Source organism: Miscanthus floridulus, chromosome 9, assembly GCF_019320115.1.
Source record: "Miscanthus floridulus cultivar M001 chromosome 9, ASM1932011v1, whole genome shotgun sequence".
NCBI classification, from domain to species: domain Eukaryota; kingdom Viridiplantae; phylum Streptophyta; class Magnoliopsida; order Poales; family Poaceae; genus Miscanthus; species Miscanthus floridulus.
This window is the reverse complement of record NC_089588.1, coordinates 113397594-113421508: the sequence shown is the minus strand read 5'-3', so window position 1 is coordinate 113421508 and position 23915 is coordinate 113397594. Positions and strand designations below refer to the sequence as shown.

At 46.6% G+C, this 23915-nt stretch overlaps 2 long non-coding RNA genes and 1 pseudogene across 2 annotated transcripts; 1 reads left to right on the top strand and 2 right to left on the bottom strand.

Annotated features, from left to right (window-relative positions):
* Positions 1–5513: 5513 nt before the first annotated feature.
* On the bottom strand, positions 5514–7218 carry LOC136482683 (uncharacterized). The gene is made up of 3 exons (XR_010765155.1): positions 6859–7218; positions 6690–6752; positions 5514–5820 (listed from the first exon to the last, which is right to left on the bottom strand). It is a non-coding gene; the product is annotated as an uncharacterized lncRNA (long non-coding RNA).
* An 8515-nt stretch (positions 7219–15733) lies between these two features.
* On the bottom strand, positions 15734–17284 carry LOC136482682 (uncharacterized). Its single transcript, XR_010765154.1, has 3 exons — positions 17104–17284; positions 16959–16997; positions 15734–16113 (listed from the first exon to the last, which is right to left on the bottom strand). It is a non-coding gene; the product is annotated as an uncharacterized lncRNA (long non-coding RNA).
* A 2870-nt stretch (positions 17285–20154) lies between these two features.
* LOC136482681 (interactor of constitutive active ROPs 2, chloroplastic-like) lies at positions 20155–22068 on the top strand (annotated as a pseudogene).
* Positions 22069–23915: the final 1847 nt, after the last annotated feature.

Below are 23915 nucleotides of genomic sequence, written 5' to 3'. Positions count from 1 at the left end.
AGGTGGATCATCTCAGAAACCATTTTTAGAGATGGTTTTTTTATAGAATTGTCTCTACCAAAAAGGAAGTGACGCCTCTAAAATCATTTATGTAGTGCTGATATTCTAGTACACATTCTAGAAGTCATATTGAATTGTATTTCAGGATGGAGGGAGTACTGCAAAGAAACAAATTAAATCTGGAGAAATTAAAAGATGTGCGAAGATGGATGGTACCAGTTTTAATTTGCACAAATAGGTGATTTTTCTAATAATCCCACAAACTGGTCCAATTGTGTAATCGTGGAACTGTATGCAAAATTACGATGATAAAGATGCATATAAAGTGTATATAGGTACTCACATGGGGTAATACGCCCGTGGACGTGGCCTGTATCACGCATTCGACTCATGTTAAAACCTAAGAGGCGACGTAAAACAATGGCAAGAGAAAATTAGCAAGTGTCTTGTAAATTGTCGGAGCACTAACGTACACGACGGTAAAGGTGTCAAAACAAAAACTGGGGGGCGGCACCGCTGCCGGGGCCAGCGCCGGAGGTGCACTGTCCCTCAGTTCGCCCTTGCAAGGAACAGGACATGCATTGAAGAGAAGAAGCAGCAGCAACGGCAACAGCATGGGCGGAATGCTGTGGCGGCTGCCTGTCGTCGGCATCTTGCCACCCGTTGATGAGCTGATTCTCATGTAGTATGTCCTTGCACCGAGCACAAATAGCTCCCACGCACGCGTCTTATTGGGTGCTGAGTCAACTGTGTGGCGTCAGCCTAGCACGACTCTGCCGGACTAATTTGTCTAAATGCTAGCCATTGACTGGGGCTCCAGGATAAGTGTACTCGGGATTTGAGAGAGGAGGGAGGACAAGACGACAGCTTTTTTTTTACCTCGGTATATCACTGTCGGATTAAGCCAAAAACCGATAGTGATAGCACCACATCATTGTCGGTTGTCGGTTTATGGCTAGAACAGGCAGTGATATTTCACCATCCATTTACTGTCGGTTCTAACCACAAACCGGCCCTGACATGTACTTTCATTGCCGATTTTTGTTGGTCCCCAATCATTTTATCATTTTGAAGCTCAGAACAGACAGTGAAGGGTTAGCATTATCGGTTCACCAAAAACCGGCATTGATGGTGCTAGTAGTTAATGTCGAATTTGTAGTAGTATTGGACTCCACAACTTACTTGGAATTTTTATAGATGCTAAAGGTGAAGCATTTGTATTGCCCAATGACAAGATTAATGATTTCATCTGCTGTTAGGCATGGGGCCAGAGTTTCTAAGACCATGCACGGCAATGGTTGATGGACTTCACGGAACAATAATGATCGATACATGATGCAAAAGACTTGTTGGCCAACTATCAACAATGTGTGTCTTCTGCCTTTACATTTTGCGTCGAAGAAAGGCGAGCAAACTCACAATGACTTGGGTCTGCCCGTGCGACATGTAGAGCTTAGATTATCTAGTTTAATTGGATCTTATATTTTTCCAATAGAATCTTCCTTTCTGGAGTTTTCGTGATGCGCACTGACACTACTTGTACAAATATATAAAATTCTCCACTTGGACTAGATGAATAATCTACAGATCTCTCGTGTTAGGCACCTCGTCATACTGGGCATGCTTCACTCAACGAATCAAAACATAAAGGCAGAGGGAGAAATGTTGATAGGTGGACATATATACCTGTATTTTGATGGATTGGTCGCTGCCACTAAAGTTGTTGGGTGTTACCGAACGCAACAACCATCCAACATGTTTGAACGGAGTTGGAGATTAAGAAGGAAATTTGTACAAAAGTAATCATTGCACGATGTTCAACATAGTTGCGCACTACTATGCAAATGATTTTGCAAGATAGTCCCTTTCATTAACCGAGGCAGTCACAAAATCCAATCACCTCGTAAAATGACCGGTGATTAACGGAGGCGGTCGTTTTTATTTACGGAGGCACCAAGAAATGACTGCCTCACAAAATAGATTTACGGAGGCAGTTGTCTTAATTATGGAGGAGGTCAGGAAATGCCCACCTTGGAAAATGGATTTACAGAGGTGGGCGTCTTAAGCCAACAACCTCCAAAAATGATCGATTTTCGAAGGCGGTCATCTTAAGGTGCCCACTCCATAAATCCGTTTACGGAGGCGGGCACACTATAAGGCCTGCCACCGAAAATACATCCCTAGCACGGAGCCCAAGTAAGATCACATATCTATCCTCCTATCGGTCTTATACATAAATCGGACTTAGGTTAACCTAGCTCCACTCCGACTTGTGCCCCTCCCACTACCAGCCGCACCCCTTCCTTCCGCATCCTGCTGCCCTCTCCATACCCCACCACTCCTTGAGCCTGGCGCCCCGCCACCCCTCTGCATCCCGACGTCCTCTCCACATGCCCCACCTCTTCCGTCTCCTTTCCTCTCCCCCACAGGCGGATCCAGCGTGGAGGCGAGGAGGAGGCCGGTGTGGAGGCGAGCAACGGGCTGTGAATGGGCTCGCTGGCAGGCTCAGGAACAAGCTTGCCAATGGGTCTGCGGATTTTTTTTGTTTTTTTATGGATTAACCAAGGTGGACATTCTAAGGCGTCCGCCTCCATGAATCAATTAACCGAGACGAGCAAAGCAACCGCCTCCATTAACGGGGTCCTTTGTTTGGAGGCGACTGGGATGCACGCCTCCATTAATCAATTTGGCCTGCCTGGAAAAAGAAATTTGTACTAGTGGTGGTTGCCTATCTGGGCTTGCTATGGCTTCATATCTGTTCACAAACGAATACATCACTGTGCAGCGATTTGTTGCGATATACATGACATGCAGTTGTGGAGCACGAAGATGGTCGATGAGCATGGTGAAGGTCAAGTAGAGAAGGGCCATGTCATTGGAGTGATTGGGAGCGGTGAAGGATGGACGTGAGGCTGATCGTGGTGGCTAACACTTAGGGACAATGCAGAGGAGTAGATCGTGTTGACCAAGTCAAGACAACGGTTGATGAAGTCAACCAGAGGTGCTGAAGGACTTGGTGATCGGGCGGTGAAAGATTACTGTGACACGTGTCGAGATCATGGAGGTGTGTAGCAGATACGCTTCTCTAGGTTGTTTGGCGGTTTGGGCCTCAAAACCACTAGCGGACAATTTTTGGGTTTGGGCCTCAAAACCTGAGTTGGAGATCTGGCTAGAACGTGAGGAGGCATGTGGCGTTATCATGAAGCTTGCACCGAGGCGAAGAAAAGTCGTGAAGAGCCAGTGGCCATCATATCGGAAGGACAGATCTGGAGTTGGATCATTTTGCACTTAGGTTATGTGGTTCAGCCAAAATATCTTAGGGCATGTTGGAAATGTGTAATAGCTCTATAAATAATATAGAGGCTGCTCCCAAATAGCTGTCTCTTCAGTTTTACATTTGCAGTCATTCCTAGCCTAAGTCCTAGCTGAAGTAGTTTAAGCTTTCATCTTGTTTTAGCTGTTCAGATCTGCAGTCTAGAGGATGATTACTCTGGTGTGTTTAATCTTTCCTCTGTAAAGGATCAGACCTGGTAGATCATGGAAATAAAGCAATCATATTCTCTTACATTGAGTCTTGATTCTAAGATGATTTGAGTTTTGTTTTTTTTTTCACTTCTCTTTCACCCCCTCTTCACCGTTTAGGTTGATGTTGAATTCCTAAGGTTTTGGGGTCGATTTGTTGGATTGAATTCATGTAAGGACATATGATGAACAACCCTGTCAAGTGAATCGGGCAGATTCATCACCAGAACAAATTTTCACCCTTGGGAGGATTTTTTAAGAAAACCCCAACTGCCTTGATGGATTTCAAGATCTACAGTGTTTCTTTTTGTGGTTCGTGGAGCTTGATTCTTTGGGAATATCATCTAATATACCTAAGAATCATCCCTGCAATTTTTAGAATCTTTTGGAGGTAGTTTTATCCGATTTTGGATTTTTTGGAATGATTCGTGGGGAGGAGCGCAAAGGAACCGACGGAGCCGTCCCTGCCAACCGGCCAGGCCGGTTTGTCCTTCAACCAGCCCGCCAGCCCTGCCAGTTAGCCAGGTCGGGCACCCAACCGGGGCAAGCAGGTGTGCCATCCAGGCCGAGCACTTAGCTGGCCAGGCCGGGCCCTGCCAGCTCGCCCAGCGCAGGGTGCTCAACCGTGGTTCCTCGCCTGGCAGGGCTGCTCGCCTAGCGCCCCGATCGGCCAGGCAGAGTAGGCCAATCGGCGAAGCCGATTTTCAGGAGCAGCAGCAGTGTCGTTTTTGCAGTTTCTTTTGTTTCATTGCTCCGTTTCACGTGCTGTTTGTTGCGTTTGATTGCTGCTCTCTAGTCACCAGTTTGCTTGAGGGTTACGAGATGGGCTCTTGCCTCTTGGAAATTAGGAACATTCATGATTAGTTTTTTAGAACATAAACCATAGCATACACACATACTAGCGTGTATATCCAGGGAGACACCCACTAGGCAGCCACATGTGATTTTTTATACAGTAACTTCATATTTCACGCGGAAGCGGTAGGGGCCATGGATTATTTCGAATGTGTGTACAACTACAACTTTGGTTTTTGTCATTTCTCCAGCAGAGGTCGTTTTTAAAATTTGAATTTCAATATGTAAGGACTTGAAGCTAAATTTTCAGACCATAGGTTATTTTGAATGAAAATGGTATCAACTGCAATGGTTTATATCTTTTCTAAATCTATAAATTTAGTTTTGGTCATTTCTTCATCCGTTGTCATTTGGAAATTCTAAAAAAATTAAATTTCAAAATGTGAGAACTTCAAATGGAATTTGCTTGATCTAATGATTTTAAATGAAAATATTGTCAACCACAAAGTTGTAGATCTCTTTTAGATATACAAATTTTGTATAAAGCCTGTCTTCATCCAAGTTGATTTGAAAAAATGATCAATTTTACTGTGCTGCATCTAATTTTAGCGACGGTACTAGATCCAACTGCGCCTCTACAAATAGATTTTTAGAGGTGCCTGGCTAAGAGTCAGCCACCTCTAAAAATCTATTTGTAGAGGTGGCTGAGAATACCAGCCACCCGCTACAAATGTATTTCTAGAGGCCGCTCGTTTCGGAAACCATTTTTGAAGGTGGTGTTAGATTGATCTACCTGAATTGAAAAAAGAATGCTTGTCTAGAAACTGTTTTTGTACTAGTGGTCTGCGTGGGAGAGAGGGTGTTGTGGGTGGCGATGAGTTGAGGGTTTGGAAGCGAGGAGCTGGTGTATTTTTGGGTTCTTTGTTTGGCCGTACTAGGCCACCTTTACTAATGAAAATGGGGTTCTATACTGTGTGCATTTTTTCACGGCGGTGAAAAATAATTCTCACAGTTGGTTCTTATCATGAACTGTTGCTGAAATATCTTCGGACGGTGAAAATAATTTTCACCACCAGTTCTATTATAATCTGGTTGTGACATACAACAAGCAATTTTTACTGAATCATTGGCGAAAATGGAACTCCTTCCATTCAAAGTTATAAGACTTATTGGCTTTTGTGGATATATTGCTTTTCCTATGTATCTAGATATAGTACATATCAAAGTGTACAACAAAAGCATATGAAGACAAAATGAACGATCGGACTATTACTTTATACTAGTGTGTTTCAACGAGGCACATTATTCCATTGTATCAAACTCAAATGTCAACAAAGGGAGCCATAATGCATATGAAGAGAAATAACATCTTGCTTTGTTGAGGTTGAAGTCTGCACTACCCAAGCGTTGGTTTGCATGGTGGAGCGTCGCAGATAGGCGTGCGTGGCGTGTACGGACGAGAACCACCGTGTTTGCCTGGTCGATAACTTTTACCAATTGTCACTGTGCACAATAAAAATCCGTCAAGTTAGAATGTACAGCTAGTTTAGTTAATGGAAAGGATCAACCAGAGATACGTACGGACGAAATTTCCATATTTTAGTTGCGTTGCTTTTCAATAGCTTGTGTATATAAGTTATTCTTATGCGGAGACCATAATGTATTTTTTCAGAAGAAAAGTATATACTACTTAAAGTTATGCAGAGACCATAATGTGATTCTTTCTTAATAAGAAGAGTACATACTAATTATAGAGCTGGGAACCTACGAAATCTTCTCGAGGCACTAGTACCATATTTACTATGTTCATGTTGTAATGCAACAAAAAGTACAGCTCAACTATAAAGTTATAGATCTCTTTGAGCTTAAAAAGTTTGTCTTCGTTCAAATCAAAATAACATTAAAAGTGATTATTTTTTTTTTGGTGCTGCACCAATTTTAACAAGCGGACTATATTTCCCACAACCCGTAGAAACAGAGGCATTTTCAGAGGCATTTGAAACACCACCTATCTAATAAAAATCGATTTCTAGAGGTGGATGATCTCTGAAACCATTTTTAGAGATGGTTTTTATAGAGTCGTCTCTACCAAAATGGAAATGATGCCTCTAAAATCATTTATGTAGTAGAGATATTCTAGTACAGTAGTACACATTCTAGAACTCATAATAATGAATTGTATTTCAGGATGGAGGGATCACTACATATATTTCCAAGCAACGAAGAAACAAATTAAATCCGAGAAAAAGATGTGCGAAGATGTATGGTTCCAGTTTTAATTTGCACAAATAGGTGATTTCTAATCCCACAAACTGGCCCAATTGTGTAATCGACGAACTGTATGAAAAATTACAATGACATATTGCACTCACCTGGGATTGTACGCCCTTGTATATTGTGGGCCGGATCAAGCACACGAGTCGTCCCGTTAAAACCTAAGAGGCGGCGCAAAACAATGGCAAGAGAAAATTAGCAAGTGTTTGTCCAGAGGGGGGTCAGGTAAATTGTTGGAGCACACTGACGGTAAAAGCGACGTATTACCTGACGGTAAATGCGGCGACGGAGGTGCACTGTCCCTCGGTTCGCCGCTGCAATGAACAGGACATCCATTGAAGAGAAGAAGCAGCAGCAACGGCAAAAGCATGGGCGGAATACTGTGGCGGCCGCCTGTCATCGGCATCTTGCCCCCCGTTGATGAGCTGCTTCTCGTGTATGTCCTTGCACCCGGCACAAATAGCTCCCACGCACGCGTCTTATTGGGTGCTGGGTCAACTGTGGCGTCAGCCTATAGCACGACTCTGCCGGACTAAATTTGTCGTTCGTTGCTTTTCGGTGAACACGGACGGTGACTCGCTGACAGGTCTTGTCTAAATGCTGGCCTGCCTATATAGCCATCGACTCGGCATCAGGACCAACGTCTACTCTCCCTCTTTCCCAAAAAGAATAACGCTATAAGATGCATGTTGGTCAAACTTTTTCAAATTTACTAGCTTATTGTAAAATATTAGTAACATTTATATCATTAAATAAATTTATAATTGTTCACAAAAAATTAAATAAATTATAATAAAAATTATTTCACTAATTATGCATGTTAAGTATGAATATCTTTTAAATATAATTGGTCAAAATAAAATATGCTAGATTTTCTCGAAAAGCATGAGAATGACACATGTCTGGCGTCCGACATGCTTCTTCACCTCTGGATGCGGCACACGCTCCTCCACTCGCTTCCCTTGCATTTTCCTCATGCACATGCCCCACGTCACTCAGCCCGCTCCATAAGGAGACGCTCGCCGCCGCTCCCTCCCAAGCTTCTCACGGCACCTCCCCGCCCAAGCCGTGCGCTGCCCTGCCCGAGCCGTACGAGTACTACAACTGGCAGATTATACTCTGGCTTTTCGGCTTATGATTTCTGCGGCTGATGCTAATTTATTACGAGAGAAAAACAGCCAGGGCTGATACTGTCGGATATAATGGAACCGGTAATAAAGCATCAACGATGCTGGTTCTAGATATTCCCACCAAAAAAATGAATTGATAAGACCACATGAACCGGTAGCGCTGGAGCTTTACACCGCCGATATGCATTAAAAACTGATAGATTACTAAACGTGCGATGGACGTCGGTGTCTGCGCACTGGGATTCGTCATCGCGCGGTCTGCACTCGCGTCGTCCGGTCTCCATCGCGCGTGTGCTCGTCTTCCGCGTCATCCGCGTGGCCCATCGCAACGCGTCTCCAGTTCCCGCGCAGTTCGCCCGGACGGCCTGGTCGTGCGGCTCGGCTGTGTCCGTCCGCGGCTCATGTCTGGTGCTTCAGGCGGGACTGATCCAGCGGGTGTGTGGACTTTGCTCCACGCAGGACTGCTGCCCTACTGCCGTGCGTCTACCAAGAATCTGCTCGTCTGCTTCAGCCAATCACTGGACTTCACTATTACATCATCTGCTCTCCCCTTCGTGAGTAGCAGGTTCCTCTGCTTCTGCCCGTGTTTTGTCTGTCCGTGCCTTGGTACTCTATGATGCAGTGGTGCTCTGTTCTGCTGCTTGCTGCAATAGTCCACTGTTCCGCGGATGCTCTATATTTGCTAAGTGCTTTGGTCCTCTACTCTGGTTATCATTCCTACTACTTGGTACTCTGTTGAGGCCTAGTATTCTCTAAGTTCCATTGCATCTGTTGCATCAGTGTCCACATCCAAGTCCAATTTTACATATCACGGTTCGTCTAAGCCGTGCGTGTCCACATATTTTGTCAGATTAGCCATTTTTTCTTTTCTTAGGTTAGCTGAGTCCCCCGTCGATTTAGCTAATCAACATATCACTGATGCGACTATGCCCTCTTGGTCTCGTTCGTAGCCATTTTGCTACACTTCATGATCAATGGCCGTTAACTTGTGGTCATCAACATTCAATCCTACTGCTCGCCATTTTGCAACGGTAATCTCTCTGTGCTTCCTTTGGCTTGATTTGACACATCTCTATTGTTGTCGAGTTCAAAGTCACCAAAGCAAGGTTCATATTTGAAGCAAGTCCGTGTTGTGAAGGCAGTATCCTCTTGTGTGGAGGAGATCATTTTCTACATGACATTGTTCAAGAGCTGCACGCTTCGACGACATCTTCTATTTTGGATTTTGGATGTAATTAGTCATTTTTATTTTTCAAGTCTAGTGCCTAGTGCCAACTCTCCAAATGCAACGCCATTGCATTCATGTTGCATTTGAGAGGGGGGTGTTAAGGTGTAATAGTCCATGGTACTACTGTAATTCCTAGTCTAGGGTTTTCCTCTTGTGCCTCCCATGTACTCGATAAATTGTTCCTATTGGGCCTAAATACTATTATCCATTTCAATCTCCCTTTATTCGTAACAGTGTAGGTACCTTAGTGCAGCCCATGGGCCTTCCTACCCGGCTCCCCATTTGGCTGTACATACACAGCATTGTAGCGCAAGCTCGCCAACACTGACTGGTTAGGATTAGTTTTTAGATCTGTAACCCTGCTCCCCAGACTATATAAGGCGGGCAGGGGACCCCTCTAGAAAACATCTCTCATTGACATACAGCAATACAATCAGACGCAGGACGTAGGTATTACACCTTCACGGCGGCCGAACCTGGATAAAACCTCGTGTCTATCTTGCGTCACCATCTTGTTTGTAGCTTGAGCATCTGTCTGCCGATAATCTACTACCTTGGGCATACCCCTAGGTAGACTGCCGACCATATTTCGTCGACAAGCATGCTGGTCACGGGCGTGCGGCTGACGCAACGGGCTGCGGCGCGATCTGGATGCGTGCGGACTCGAGCGACACAGAGGCTAGTGAGGCTCTTCGTTCGACAAAGACACACACAACACAAGCACACCCATCACTGTGAACGCAGGTACGCACACAAATCCTACCCCTATGAGCACCTTCGAAGGCTAAGCCGGCAAATCCTCGAAATTGACAAAGTCATTATAGGTGCCTCGCTGTTAATGGAAATGTCGTCGATCACACTCAAAGCACAAAAGCTGTTAAATTCTAAAATATTAGCTTCCACGGGGAGTCGAGCCCCATTTTGTTATAAAAAATCAAGTACTTAAAATATTTTCTTGTGGTTGATACTATGGCTACCAATATAAAGCGTCAGCGTGACTTTGTTAAGTGGCATTTTCTTGACCCACTTTTTCTCTTTCGTGCCTGGCTATAAATACAATCTTGACTATTATACTTAATGAGCATGAGAGCTGGCAACCAATAAAAGTTGTGCACCAAGAAAAAGTGCTTGACTACTGTATTTAGCCTCATGACTTATAAAGTAGTCCGTTGTGGAAAGTATAATTCCTACTAGTGGAAGGTAAAAAGTTTATGAACATGGACTATAGAAAACGTATATTTCTAGTAACAGGTTCAGTTTGGTCATTGACCATACAAGGTGGGCCGTATCTCCTTGGTCACGGTTGAGTCATTTTGAAGGACCGAAAAAAGCGGCCAGGCGACCAGAGGGGGTGAATGAGAGCCTCATATTTCTTTCGAAATATTCGGCGTGCGATCTCCGGGCGGCGGCATTGGTCCATGCTGCTGCCCCAGCCTCGTACCATCGCCAGCGGGTCCGCTCCTTGCGCGCGTTGCCGGGGGGGCGTGCTAGTAGCGTGCGTTGCAGAACAGGGGAAGGGGCACGCGCTGGGGGAGTGCGGACTGGGAAGCGGACGAGGGGGGTCAAGCGCTGAGGGGCGTCCGGACGCTAGCGCCTAGATCGGACGTCCGGGCGCTAGCAGTTCCGAAGTATTTTACCAATCACCATATAGGTATGATGTTCTAGGCACATGAATCTTTCTCTATTCATTAGCAATAGAAACCACGGGCCAATGCTACTGCAGAAATCATTTTTCCTCACGCTATTTTCGTCGTCAGTTCTGTTAAAACCAGGATTACTAAATTATCACCGGCAGTGAAAATGAGTTTCACCATACGTTTATATCAGAACCAACGGTGTAAGAATTTTCACTGCCGCTGTCGGTCCATGATTTAAACTTGTGGTGAAAACAGAGATCAAGTATATTAATGGCCAACCCTAGCCATCGGCTCTCTCTCTCATTCACCCACATGGTGCGCTTCACGGCTCTCTATCTCTCTCTCGGCCACGCCTGACGTTCTCTCTCTCTGCCACCGCCGCTCCTCATCCTCCGCCGGTGCTTCACGACTTTCACCATGGCCCCCTCCTCCAAACTGCTGGCCCCTCCTAAATGGTCAGCAAAGGCAGATCTGGGTGCTGGCGTGGCAAGAAGTGGCAGTTCGTTGTGGCCACTAAAAATATTCTCTACTGATTGTTCCAAAGGAATAATTATTAGGTTATCAAAAATTGATATATAGTGGGATGGTAAGTAAGACTGATATTAGGGGAGGTTCTGGATTTATTATTTGAATCGTATGAAGCACACAAATGCGTATTTTGTACAAAAAAAAATTATGACATGGTAGGTGTGGCCTCGTGTTTATTCGATGGCGCGGGCCCAGGTGCAAAATCATTGCCTATCTTTTGTGTTGTTTTCAAGAGTTGATTTCTAGTGGCAAGTTACTAAGGCTAGCCTCAGTGGGAGATTTATATGAATTTCATTTGCATTAAATAGCTTGCCACATATGTATTTTTATGACATAGCAGTGTATTTAAGAAGAGAGAGAAGAAATGAGTTTCATCTAGGCATGATTTCCAACTATCTTTGAATAATAAAATTAAATGCCTACGAAACTATAGAATGAAATTTTGCATTGAGAATAGGTGTTTCATCCAAATTTCATTATCTTGTTAACAACACCATGAAACTCTCCACTGAGACTGGCCTAACATTGACTACGAATAGAAATCCATTTATCCTTGTGGTACAAACTAGTTTTATTGAAAATGCCTTATTTTCATTGGCCTTTAATTTGGCATAGGCAATCAAAAACTACCTCCAGTAGAAACCAACTTTTACCGCCAGTAGAAATAGCTCCTGTAGTAGTTGACAATAACTTTTTTTATAATACATCACTTCATGGTTAACCCGTGGGTTATGTTCATAGGATTGTGCTAAACCCTTGCAATATATAATTTAACGGTGATGCTCCGAAAGATTCAAAGAACATGTGTTATGGTATGTTTTCAATACCCAAAACGAAGCACCAAGAGAAACAAACTAACAAGCAAGCTAAAAATCAAAGAGCTTACTCTATGAATTACTCAACATGTTCGCTGGTTGGTTTCTGGGCTGATAAGCCCGGCTGGTGCTGGTTTGTTGTGAGAGAAAAACACTGTTGGCTGACTGATAAGCCCTGGCTGAAACCAACAAGCGAACATGCTGATTATGTGCTTGGTTGCCGTTTGGTACGGGTGCCTGGGGCTGGCAGGACCTTCAAAGACCCTTGTACGTCTTGCCCCCCTCATATATATTGCTACCGTGAGTGGTCGGAAATCAGATAAGTTCATACGGCTGACGGCCTAGCTGGCGATTGAGGCTTTGGTTTGTCCTCCCCTCCTCGGTTTAGTGAATTTTCGTCTCGTCTTACACCATTGCATTTAATTGGCAGGCAGAGTGGACCCAAAGCTTGAGGGGCAGGCGAATCGAGGTGGTGAACAGTACTGCAACTGGCAGATTATACTCTGGTTTCTGCTGCTGATAAAACAGCTGATTTATTACGTGAGAAAAACAGTCAGGGCTGATAAGCCAGGCTGTCTAGTACCGTCGGATATAATGGAACCGGCAATAAAGCATCAACGATGCTGGTTCTAGATATTCCCACCAAAAAAATGAATTGATAAGACCACATGAACCGGTAGTGGTGGAGCTTTACACCGCCGATATGCATTAAAAACGGATAGAATACTAAACGTGCTATGGACGTCGGTGTCTGCGCACTGGGATTCGTCATCGCGCGGTCTGCACTGGCGTCGTCCGGTCTCCATCGTGCGTGTGCTCGTCTTCGCCTGCGCACCCGTCACCGCGTTATCCGCGTGGCCCATCGCCACGCCATCTGCCCCTGCTCGCGCCGTCTCCAGTTGCCGCGTAGTTCGCCCGCACGGCGCTGTGTCCGTCCGTGGCTCGATTCTATTCCGTTGCCGGTCCTATCTGCCCATCCGCCGGGCTCGTCTCTGGCCTCTGCTTCAGTCGGGACTGATCCAGCGGGTGTGTGGACTCTCCTCCACGCAGGACTGCTGCCCTACTACAGGCGGATGTGTGGTGTGTCTACAAAGAATCTGCTCGTCTGCTTCATCCAAACACTGGACTTCACTACTACATCTGCTCTCCCCTTCATGAGTAGCAGGTTCCTCTGCTTCTGCCCGTGTTCAGTCTGTCGGTGCCTTGGATTTACAGAGAAGGACGTCTTAAGCCAACTGCCTCCTAAAATGATCGAGTTTCGAAGGCGGTCGTCTTAAGGTGCCCACTCCATAAAATCCCTTTACCGAGGCGGGCACACTATAAGGCCTGCCACCGAAAATACTTCCCTAGCTCGGAGCCCAAGTAAGATCCCATATCTATCCTCCTATCGGTGTTATACATAAATCGGACTTAGGTTAACCTGGCTCCACTCCGACTAGTGCCCCTCCCTCTACCAGCCGCACCCCTTCTCTCCACATCCTGCTGCCACTCTCCGTACCCCACCACTCCTCGAGCCCGGCACCCCGCCGCCACTCTGCATCCCGACATCCTCTCCACATGCCCCACTTCTTCCCTCTCCTTTCCTCTCCCCCACAGGCGGTGGTGACCCTCCCCTTTCGCTCTCCTCTTCCTCTCCCACACAAGCAGCGATGCTTCTCCCGCTCCCTCTCCCCCACAGGCAGTGGCACCCCTCCCTCTCCTCTCCCTCTCCCCCATAGGTGAGCAGCGGCATGATCTGGTGAGCATGCGACCCACTGCTCTTGTCAAGACCGGATCCGACGTGGGGGCAAGGAGGAGGCTGGCGTGGAGGCGAGCAACGGGCAGATCCGGTGTGGAGGCGATGGGGAGGATGACGTGGAGGCCAACAGCGGGTGATTCGGAGTGGAGGCGAGGAGGAGGCCACCGTGGAGGCGAGGAGTCTAGAATGGAGGCAAGCAGCTGGCGGATCCGGCGTGGAGGCGAGGAGGAGGCCGGCGTGGAGGCGAGCAGCGGGCTAGGAATGGGCTCGCTGGCAGGCTCCAGAACAGGCTCGCCAATGGGCCTGTGGATTTTTTTGTTTTTTTATGGATTAACCGAGGTGGACGTTCTAAGGCGTCCGCCTCCATTAATCAATTAACTGAGACGGGCAAAGCAACCGCCTCCATAGGTCTCCATTAACGGGGTCCTTTGTTTGGAGGCGGTTGGGTTGCTCGCCTCCATTAATCAATTTGGCCTGCCTGGAAAAAGAAATATGTAGTAGTGGCGGTTGCCTATTTGGGCTTGCTATGGCTTCATATTTGTTCACAAACGAATACATCACCGTGCAGCAATTAGTGGCGATTGTGATATACATGACATGTAGTCGTGGAGCACGAAGACGGTCAACGAGCACGGTGAAGGTCAAATAGAGATGGGCCATGTCATTGCAGTGATTGGAAGCGGTGAAGGATGGACGTGAGGCTGATCGTGGTGGCTAACACTTAGGGACATATCAACAAGGAAGAGGACTTGCAGAGGAGTAGACTGTGTCGACCAAGTCAAGACAACGGTTGACGAAGTCAAGCAGAGGTGCTGAAGGACTTGGTGATCAGGCCATCAAAGACTACGGTGACACGTGTCGAGATCATGGAGGTGTAGCAGATACGCTTCTCCAGGTTGTTTGGCGGTTTGGGCCTCAAAACCACTAGCGGACAAATTTTGGGTTTGGGCCTCAAAACCTGAGTTGGAGATCTGGCTAGAACGTGAGGAGGCACGTGGCATTATCATGAAGCTTGCGCCGAGGTGAAGAAAAGTCGTGAAGAGCTGGTGGCCATCGGAAGGACAGATCTGGAGTTGGATCATTTTGCACTTGGGTTATGTGGTTCAGCCAAAATACATAAGGGAGTGTTGGAAATATGTAATAGCTCTATAAATAATATAGAGGCTGCTCCCAAATAGCTATCTCTTCAGTTTTACATTTGCAGTCATTCCTAGCCTAAGTCATAGCTGAAGTAGTTTAAGCTTTCATCTTGTTTACATGTCCATATCCGCAGTCTAGAGGCTGATTACTCTGGTGTGTTTAATCTTTTCTCTGTAAAGGATCAGATCTGGTAGATCATGGAAATAGAGCAATCATATTCTCTTACATCTGAGTCTTGATTCTAAGATGATTGGAGTTTTGTTTTTTCACTTCTCTTTCTCCCCCTCTTCACCGTTTTGGTTGATGTTGAATTCCTAAGGTTTTAGGGTCGATGATGTTAAATTTTGTATAAAGCTTGTCTTCATCCAAGTTGATTTGAAAAAATGATAAATTTTACTGTGCTGTACCTAATTTTAGCGACGGTACTAGATCCAACTGGGCCTCTACAAATAGATTTTTAGAGGTAAATTTTAGAGGTAAATTTATTTGTAGAGGTGGATGAGAATACCAGCCACCCGCTACAAATGTATTTCTAGAGGCGGCTCGTTTCAGAAACCATTTTTGGAAGTGGTGTTAGATTGATCCACCTGAATTGAAAAAAGAATCCATCTGTAGAAACTGTTTTTGTACTAGTGGTCTGCGTGGGAGAGAGGGTGTTGTGGGTGGCGATGAGTTGAGGGTTTGGAAGCGAGGAGCTGGTGTATTTTTGGGTTCTTTGTTTGGCCAAACTAGGCCACCTTTACTAATGAAAATGGGGTTCTATACTGTGTGCATTTTTAAACGGCGGTGAAAAATAATTCTCACAGTTGGTTCTTATCATGAACTATTGCTGAAATATCTCTGGACGGTGAAAATAATTTTCACCACCAGTTCTATTATAATCCGGTTGTGACATACAACAAGAAATTTTTACTGAATCATTGGCGAAAATGGAACTCCTTCCATTCAAAATTATAAGACTTTTTGGCTTTTCTAGATACATTGCTTTTCCTATGTATCTAGATATAGTACATATCTAAGTGTACAACAAAAGCTATGTATTTTTTGAAAAGCCAAAATGAATGATCGGACTATTACTTTATACTAGTGTGTTTCAACGAGGCACATTATTCCATTGTATCAAACTCAAATGTCAACAAATGGAGCCAGAATGCATATGAAGAGAGTAACATCTTGCTTTATTGAGGTTGAAGTCTGCACTACGCACGCGTTGGTTAGCATGGTGGAGCGTCACAGCTAGGCGTGTGTGGCGTGTACGTAGGAGAACCACCGTGTTTGCTTGGTCGATAACCTGTACCAATTCTCTCTGTGCACAATAAAAATCGGTCAAGTTAGAATGTACGGAGGAAATTTCCATATTTTTGTTGCGTTGCTTTTCAATAGCTTGTGTATATAAGTTATGCTTATGCGGAGACCATAATGTATTTTTTCATAAGAAAAGTATATACTACTTAAAGTTATGCAGAGACCATAATGTGATTCTTTCTTAATAAGAAGAGTACATACTAATTATAGAGCTGAGAACCTACGAAATCTTCTCGAGGTACTAGTACCATATTTACTCTGTTCATGTTGTAACGCAACAAAAAAGTACAGTCCAACTATAAAGTTATAGATCTCTTTGAGCTTAAAAAGTTTGTCTTCATTCAAATCAAAATAACATTAAAAGTGATGATTTTTTTGGTGCTGCACGAATTTTTACAAGCGGACTATATTTCCAACAACCCGTAGAAACAGAGGCATTTTCAGAGGCAATTGAAACACCACCTATCTAATAAAAATTGATTTCTAGAGGTGGATGATCTCTGAAACCATTTTTAGAGATGGTTTTTATAGAGTCGTCTCTACCAAAATGGAAATGATGCCTCTAAAATCATTTATGTAGTAGAGATATTCTAGTACAGTAGTACACATTCTAGAACTCATAATAATGAATTGTATTTCAGGATGGAAGGATCACTATATATATTTCCAAGCAACGAAGAAACAAATTAAATCCGAGAAAAAGATGTGCGAAGATGTATGGTTCCAGTTTTAATTTGCACAAATAGGTGATTTCTAATCCCGCAAACTGGCCCAATTGTGTAATCGTCGAACTGTATGAAAAATTACGATGACATAGATGCATATAAAGTGTATATATGTACTCACCAGTGTGGGCATGAAGCACACGACTCGTCCCGTTAAAACCTAAGAGGCGGCGCAAAACAATGGCAAGAGAAAATTAGCAAGTGTTTGTCCAGAGGGGGGTCAGGTAAATTGTTGGAGCACACTGACGGTAAAAGCGACGTATTACCTGACGGTAAATGCGGCGACGGAGGTGCACTGTCCCTCGGTTCGCCGCTGCAATGAACAGGACATCCATTGAAGAGAAGAAGCAGCAGCAACGGCAAAAGCATGGGCGGAATGCTGTGGCGGCCGCCTGTCATCGGCATCTTGCCCCCCGTTGATGAGCTGCTTCTCGTGTATGTCCTTGCACCCGGCACAAATAGCTCCCACGCACGCGTCTTATTGGGTGCTGGGTCAACTGTGGCGTCAGCCTATAGCACGACTCTGCCGGACTAAATAATTTGTCGTTCGTTGCTTTTCGGTGAACACGGACAGTGACTCGCTGACAGGTCTTGTCTAAATGCTGGCCTGCCAATATAGCCATCGACTCGGCATCAGGACCAACGTCTACTCTCCCTCTTTCCCAAAAATAATAACGCTATAAGATGCATGTTGTCAAACTTTTTCAAATTTACTAGCTTAATGTAAAATATTAGCGACATTTACATCAATAAATAAATTTATAATTGTTCACAAAAAATTAAATAAATTATAATAAAATATATTTCACTAATTATGCATTTTAAGTATTAATATCTTTTATATATAATTGGTCAAAATAAAATATGCTAGATTTTCTCGAAAAGCGTGAGAATGACATTCTTTGTGGACAGAGGGAGTACAAATTATTTTCGGTAATGTTATATGTCTGGCGTCCGATGTGCTTCTTCACCTCTGGACGTGGCACACACTCCTCCACTCACTTCCCTTGCCTTTTCCTCATCCACCTGCCCCACGTCGCTCAGCCCGCTCCATACGGAGACGCTGGCCGCCGCTCCCTCCCGAGGTTCTCACGGCGCCTCCCCACCCGAGCCGTGCGCCGCCCTACCCGAGCCGTGCGCCCGTCGCCCCTCCCTCCCTCCGTGACCTCCATGCCACCGGAGAAGAGGGCGACGGCGGCGGCTTCCGGCGAGGTAGATGGGTCCTTCTCTGGATCTGAGCCCTCCTCCTCTAGATCTGGGCCCTCCTCCTCCTCCTCTATATCTAAGGGATGCTGCGGTGGCTAGGGTTCCAGCGAGCTCTCGGGGTCAGATCTCGCCGTGTTGCAATGGTTTTTTTGGATGTTGCAACAGATGATTTCGAATGTTGCAATGTAATGTTTTGGGTTGTTGCAACAGATGTTTTTGCAATGTTGCAGTAGTACTGCTTGAGATGTTGCAGTATGTTTTCAGTTGCTTGAATCTCATGTTGCAGTAGTTTTTCTATGTTGTTGTAAGTGTTTTATTTCGAGCGTTGTTTCATATGCTTCACACTAGTGTTGCAATAATATGTTCCAAATGTTTCAACTCCTTCAACCTATTGTTGTAGCAGTTAGTTCGGTGTTGTTGCAATAATATGTTCATGGTGTTTCAGCTGCTTCAGCCTAATGTTTCAGCTGTTGTTCCTTGTTGTTGCAATAATATGTTCATGGTGTTTCAACTGCTTCATCCTAATGTTGCAGCTGTTGCTCCTTGTTGTTGCAATATATAAGTTCCATGGTATTTCCGCTGCTTCAACCTAGTATTGCAGTAGTTGTTTCCATGTTGTTGCACGTGTTTTATTCTATCTTTCTATGTTGTTCGGCTGGGGAGGGGCGAGCCAGGACGGACAGGGGCATGTGGTTCACCGGGGCCAAGCGGGCGGAGGTGCTCGGGCCGGCGAACGCGGGGTGCTGGGGCCATGGGGGTGTTGGGCATGCAGCATGCTAGTCGTGGGCGTGGGGCGGACGCAACGGGCTGCGATGCGATCTTGGTGCGTGTGGACTTGAGCGACACAGAGGCTAGCGGGGCTCTTCGTAGGCATCGCGGGTCGCGGGTTCGTTGTGGTTAGTGGGGCTCTTCGTTCGACGAAGACGCAGCAGCGGCAGTTCGCGTGGGGTTCTTCGTTGGTGTTAGTGGGGCTTTTCGTTCGATGAAGACACACACAACACAAAGCACACCCATCACTATGAACGCACGTACGCATGCAAATCGTACCCCTATGAGCACCTTCTAAGGCTAAGCCGACAAATCCTCGAAATTGACAAAGTCATTAGAGGTGCCTCGCTATCAATGGAAATGTCGTCGATCACACTCAAAGCACAAAAGCTGTAAAATTCTAAAATATTAGCTTCCACAGGGAGTCGAGCCCCATTTTGTTATAAAAAATCAAGTAGTTAAAATATTTTCTTGTGGTTGATACTATGGCTACCAATATAAAGCGTCAGCGTGACTTTGTTAAGTGGCATTTTCTTGACCCACCTTTTCTCTTTCGTGCCTGGCTATAAATGCAATCTTGACTATTATACTTAATGAGCATGAGAGAGCTGGCAACCAATAAAAGTTGTGCACCAAGAAAAAGTGCTTGACTACTGTATTTGGCCTCATGACTTATAAAGTAGTCCGTTGTATAAAACATGGACTAAAAATATTCCTACTAGTGGAAGGTAAAAAGTTTATGAACATGGACTGTAGAAAACGTGTATAATTCCTACTAGTCGAAGGCAAGAAGTGGCAGTTCGTTGTGGCCACTAAAAATATTCGCTACTGATTGTTCCAAAGGAATAGTTATTATGTTATCAAAAATTGATATATAGTGGGATGGTAAGTAAGACTGATATGAGGGGACGTTCTGGATTTATTATTTGAATCCTATGAAGCACACAAATGCGTATTTTGTACAAAAAAAAATTATGACATGGTAGGCATGGCCTTGTGTTTATTCCATGGCGCGGGCCCAGGTGCAAAATCATTGCCTATCTTTTGTGTTGTTTTCAAGAGTTGATTTCTAGTGGCAAGTTACTAAGGCCAGCCTCAGTGGGAGATTTATATGAATTTCATTTGCATTAAATAGTTTGCCACATATGTATTTTTTATGACACAACAGTGTATTTAAGAAGAGAGAAAAGAAATGAGTTTCATCTAGGCATGATTTCCAACTATCTTTGAGTAATGAAATTAAATGTCTATGAAACTATAGAATGAAACTTTGCATTGTGAATGGGTGTTTCATCCAAATTTCATTATCTTGGAAACAACACCATGAAACTCTCCACTGAGACTGCCCTAACATTGACTATGAATAGAAATGGATTAAGTCCACTTTTAGCCCCTCAACTATTGTGTCGGTCTAATTTTAACCCTCAACTACAAAACCGTCTAATACCGGTACCCCATCTGTCAAAACCGTTCACTTTTAGCACCTGAGCGGGGGCAAGACTGTTTTAACCGACGTTGAGCGGTTTTGACACGTAACCTCCATCTCAGTGACATGTGGGGCCCACACGTCATCAACTCAATCCCTCCCTCTCCATCCTCACGGCCACGGCCTCGCGCTCCTGGACGCCCATGAGGAAGGCGGCCGCGACAACACAGGCGCGGTCCGCAAGCGAGCCGTAACACCCAGCGCTCGTGCGTGCGCTCAGGGTGTGGTGCGATGCCGGCGGAGCCTCCTCCTCCTACGACGAAAAGGAGACCACCGACGACGAAGCTGTCAGAGCTGGAGTCCCAACTGTCGTAGCTGCAAGACGAGCTCAAGAAGGCCAAGGAGCAGCTCCATTCCTCCGAGCTCTTCAGGAAGCGGGCCCTGCAGGAAGCCGACGATGCCAAGGCGCAGGCCGCCGCGGCGTCCGTGCAGGCGCGCGACTCCGAGGCGCAGCTCGCCGAGCTCTCATCGGCCAAGGAGGCGCGCCTCCTGGAGCTACGTCGCCTGTCTCAGGAGCGCGACCGCTCGTGGCAGTCGGAGCTGGAGGCCTTGCAGAAGCAGCATGCCGCGGACTCGACCGCGCTGGCGGCGGCGGTGGGCGAGGTGCACCGCCTCTGCGTCCAGCTCGCCGCCGTGGCACGCGCCGCCCGCCAGCAGGACGTGGTGGAGGCGCTGGCCACCATCGATGAGCTCAGGGTGAAGCTCAAGGCGAGCGAGGAGGCCGAGGCGCAGGTGCGCGCCATGCACGAGGAGTGCAAGTAGCAGCTAGAGGAGAGCCAGGCCACCATTGATTCACTGCTCACCGACGGGTCCAAGCTGATGGACTCGGTCAACCTCGTGGTGAAGGAGCTCGAGGAGTCGCGTGTCAAGGTCAAGGCTCTCGAGGACGAGATCGCGGAGACGTCGTCAAAGGCTGCAAGCGACTGTTGCAACTGCTCGGGCTCGGAGTCAGAGGCCGCCGAGCTGAGGGCGGAGCTAGAGGCCGCGGAGGCCAGGTACCAAGAAGAGAAGATCCTTAGCACCATCGAGACGCAGTGCGCGTACGAGCTCATGGACCAGATAAAGATAGAGTCCGACCTGTGGCACGGCAAGCTCACGGCGGCGCTCGAGGGCGCTAAGTCCGAGGTCATCTTCCTCAAGGCGAGCCTGTTCGACAAGGAATCCGAGCCATGGAGTGCGCTAGACGCGAACGAGAAGCTACAAGCAGAGACGAGAACAGACAACTCAGCCGACGCGCTGAAGAAGCAGCTATAGGGCACGCTGCACGAGAACGAGCAGCTGAAGCAGGTGCTGCGTCAGTACGAGTCTGAGACGGGATCCGCAACCGAGTCTGAGACGCGGCGGAGGCGGCAAAGAAGGGCGAGATGGAAACCGAGCTGCGTCGCCTGCGGGTGCAGGCCGAGCAGTGGCGGAGGGCCGCGGAGACAGCCATGGCGCTGCTGACGGTTGGCAAGGGCAGGAACGGCAAGGTCATGGAGCGGAGTGAGTCGTGGGAGGGCGGCAAGTACGCGGGCCTCTGCGAGGAATTGGATGACGCCGCAGCCGCCTTCCTCGTCGGCGTCCAGGAGCGCGAGGCCGTGGCCGTGAGGATAGAGAGGTAGGGATTGAGTCGATGACGCGTGGGCCCACATGTCTGAGATGGAGGTTGCGTGTCAAAACCGCTCAACGTCGGTCAAAACAGCCTTGTCCCCGCCTAGGTGCTAAAAGTAAACGATTTTAGCAGTTGGGCTACCGGTACTAGACGGTTTTACAGTTGAGGGTTAAAATTAGACGACACAATAATTAAGGGGCCAAAAGTGGACTTAATCCAATAGAAATCCATTTATCCTTGTGGTACAAACTAGTTCTATTGAAAATGCCTTATTTTCATTGGCCTTTAATTTGGCATAGGGCGATCAAAAACTACCACCAGTAGAAACCAACTTTTACCGCCAGTAGAAATAGCTTGTGTACTAGTTGACAATAACTTTTTTTTATAATACATCACTTTATGGTTAACCCGTTGGTTATGTTAATAGGATTGTGCTAAACCCTTGCAATATATAATTTAACGGTCATGCTTCGAAAGATTCAAAGAACATGTGTTATGGTATGTTTTCAATACCGAAAACGAAGCACCAAGGGCGTGATTAGTTGCCCGAATTAGGAGTTCCAAAGGAGCATCCTGCATCCCTCCGTGCACTTGCGCCGTGTTTCGTTGTCCTGCTCGCACCTTTTTCTTACATCTTTTCATTCGATTGCCCTCCTCCATCCCGCACGGCTCCATCTTCTGGATTTCTTTTTCCCTCATGGTGCAGGATGACTTGATTCCCCTAGGATACAGGGACCCATGTGTCAGACACCCAAAAAGCTAATGCATGCATGCAACCAAACACAACCCCGCCTCATACTGAACCAATAGCCAAAACAACCAAACACGACCACCTGCACGAACTTAACCCGACTTCTTCGGTCCTGCACAGCCTGACCATCCTAGCTCAAGGCCTGCTCAGCAACCAATCACGCCCTAAGAGAAACAAACTAAGAAGCAAGCTAGAAATCAAAGAGCTTAATCTACGAATTACTATGTGTTTGGTTGCCGTTTGGTACGGGTGCCTGGGGCAGGCAGGACCTTCAAAGACCCTTGTACGTCTTGCCCCCCTCATATATATTGCTACCATGACTGGTCGGAAATCAGATAAGTTCGTACGGATACCTTCCTGACGGCCTAGCTGGCGATTGAGGCTTTGGCTTGTCCTCCCCTCCTCCTATTGGTTTAGTGAATTTTGGTCTCGTCTTACACCATTACATTTAATTGGCAGGCAGAGTGGACCCAAAGCTTGAGGGGCAGGCGAACCGAGGTGGTGAACAGTAATACAACTGGGCAGATTATATTTTGACCGTTTAATTGATGGTTTCTGCGGCTGATAAACCGGCTGATGCTAATTTGTTAGGATACAAAAACAGTCAGGGCTGATATGCCAGGCTGTCTAGTAATGGAACCAGTAATAAAGCATCAACGATGCTGGTTCTAGATATTCCCACCAAAAAAATGAATTGATAAGACCACATGAACCGGTAGTGCTAGAGCTTTACACCGCCGATATGCATTAAAAACTGATAGATTACTAAACGTGCTATGGACGTCGGTGTCTGCGCACTGGGATTCGTCATCGCGCGGTCTCCACTCGCGTCGTCCGGTCTCCATCGCGCGTCTTCGCCTGCGCACCCGTCACCGCGTCATCCGCGTGGCCCATCGCGCGCCGTCCACTACGTCCGGGCAACTCGTCTCCAGTTGCCGCGCAGTTCGCCCGCACGGCCTGGTCGTGCGGCTCGGCTGTGTCGCATCCGCGGGGCCCGTCTCTGGCCTCTGCTTCAGGCGGGACTGATCCAGCGGGTGTGTGGACTCTGCTCCACGCAGGACTGCTGCCCTACTGCAGGCGGGTGTGTGGTGTGTCTACCAAGAACCTGCTCGTCTGCTTCAGCCAATCACTGGACTTCACTACTACATCTGCTCTCCCCTTGGTGACTAGCAGGTTCCTCTGCTTCTGCCCCTGTTCAGTCTGTCCGTGCCTTGGTACTCTATGATGCAGTGGTGCTCTGTTCTGCTGCTTGCTGCAATAGTCCTCTGTTCCGCGG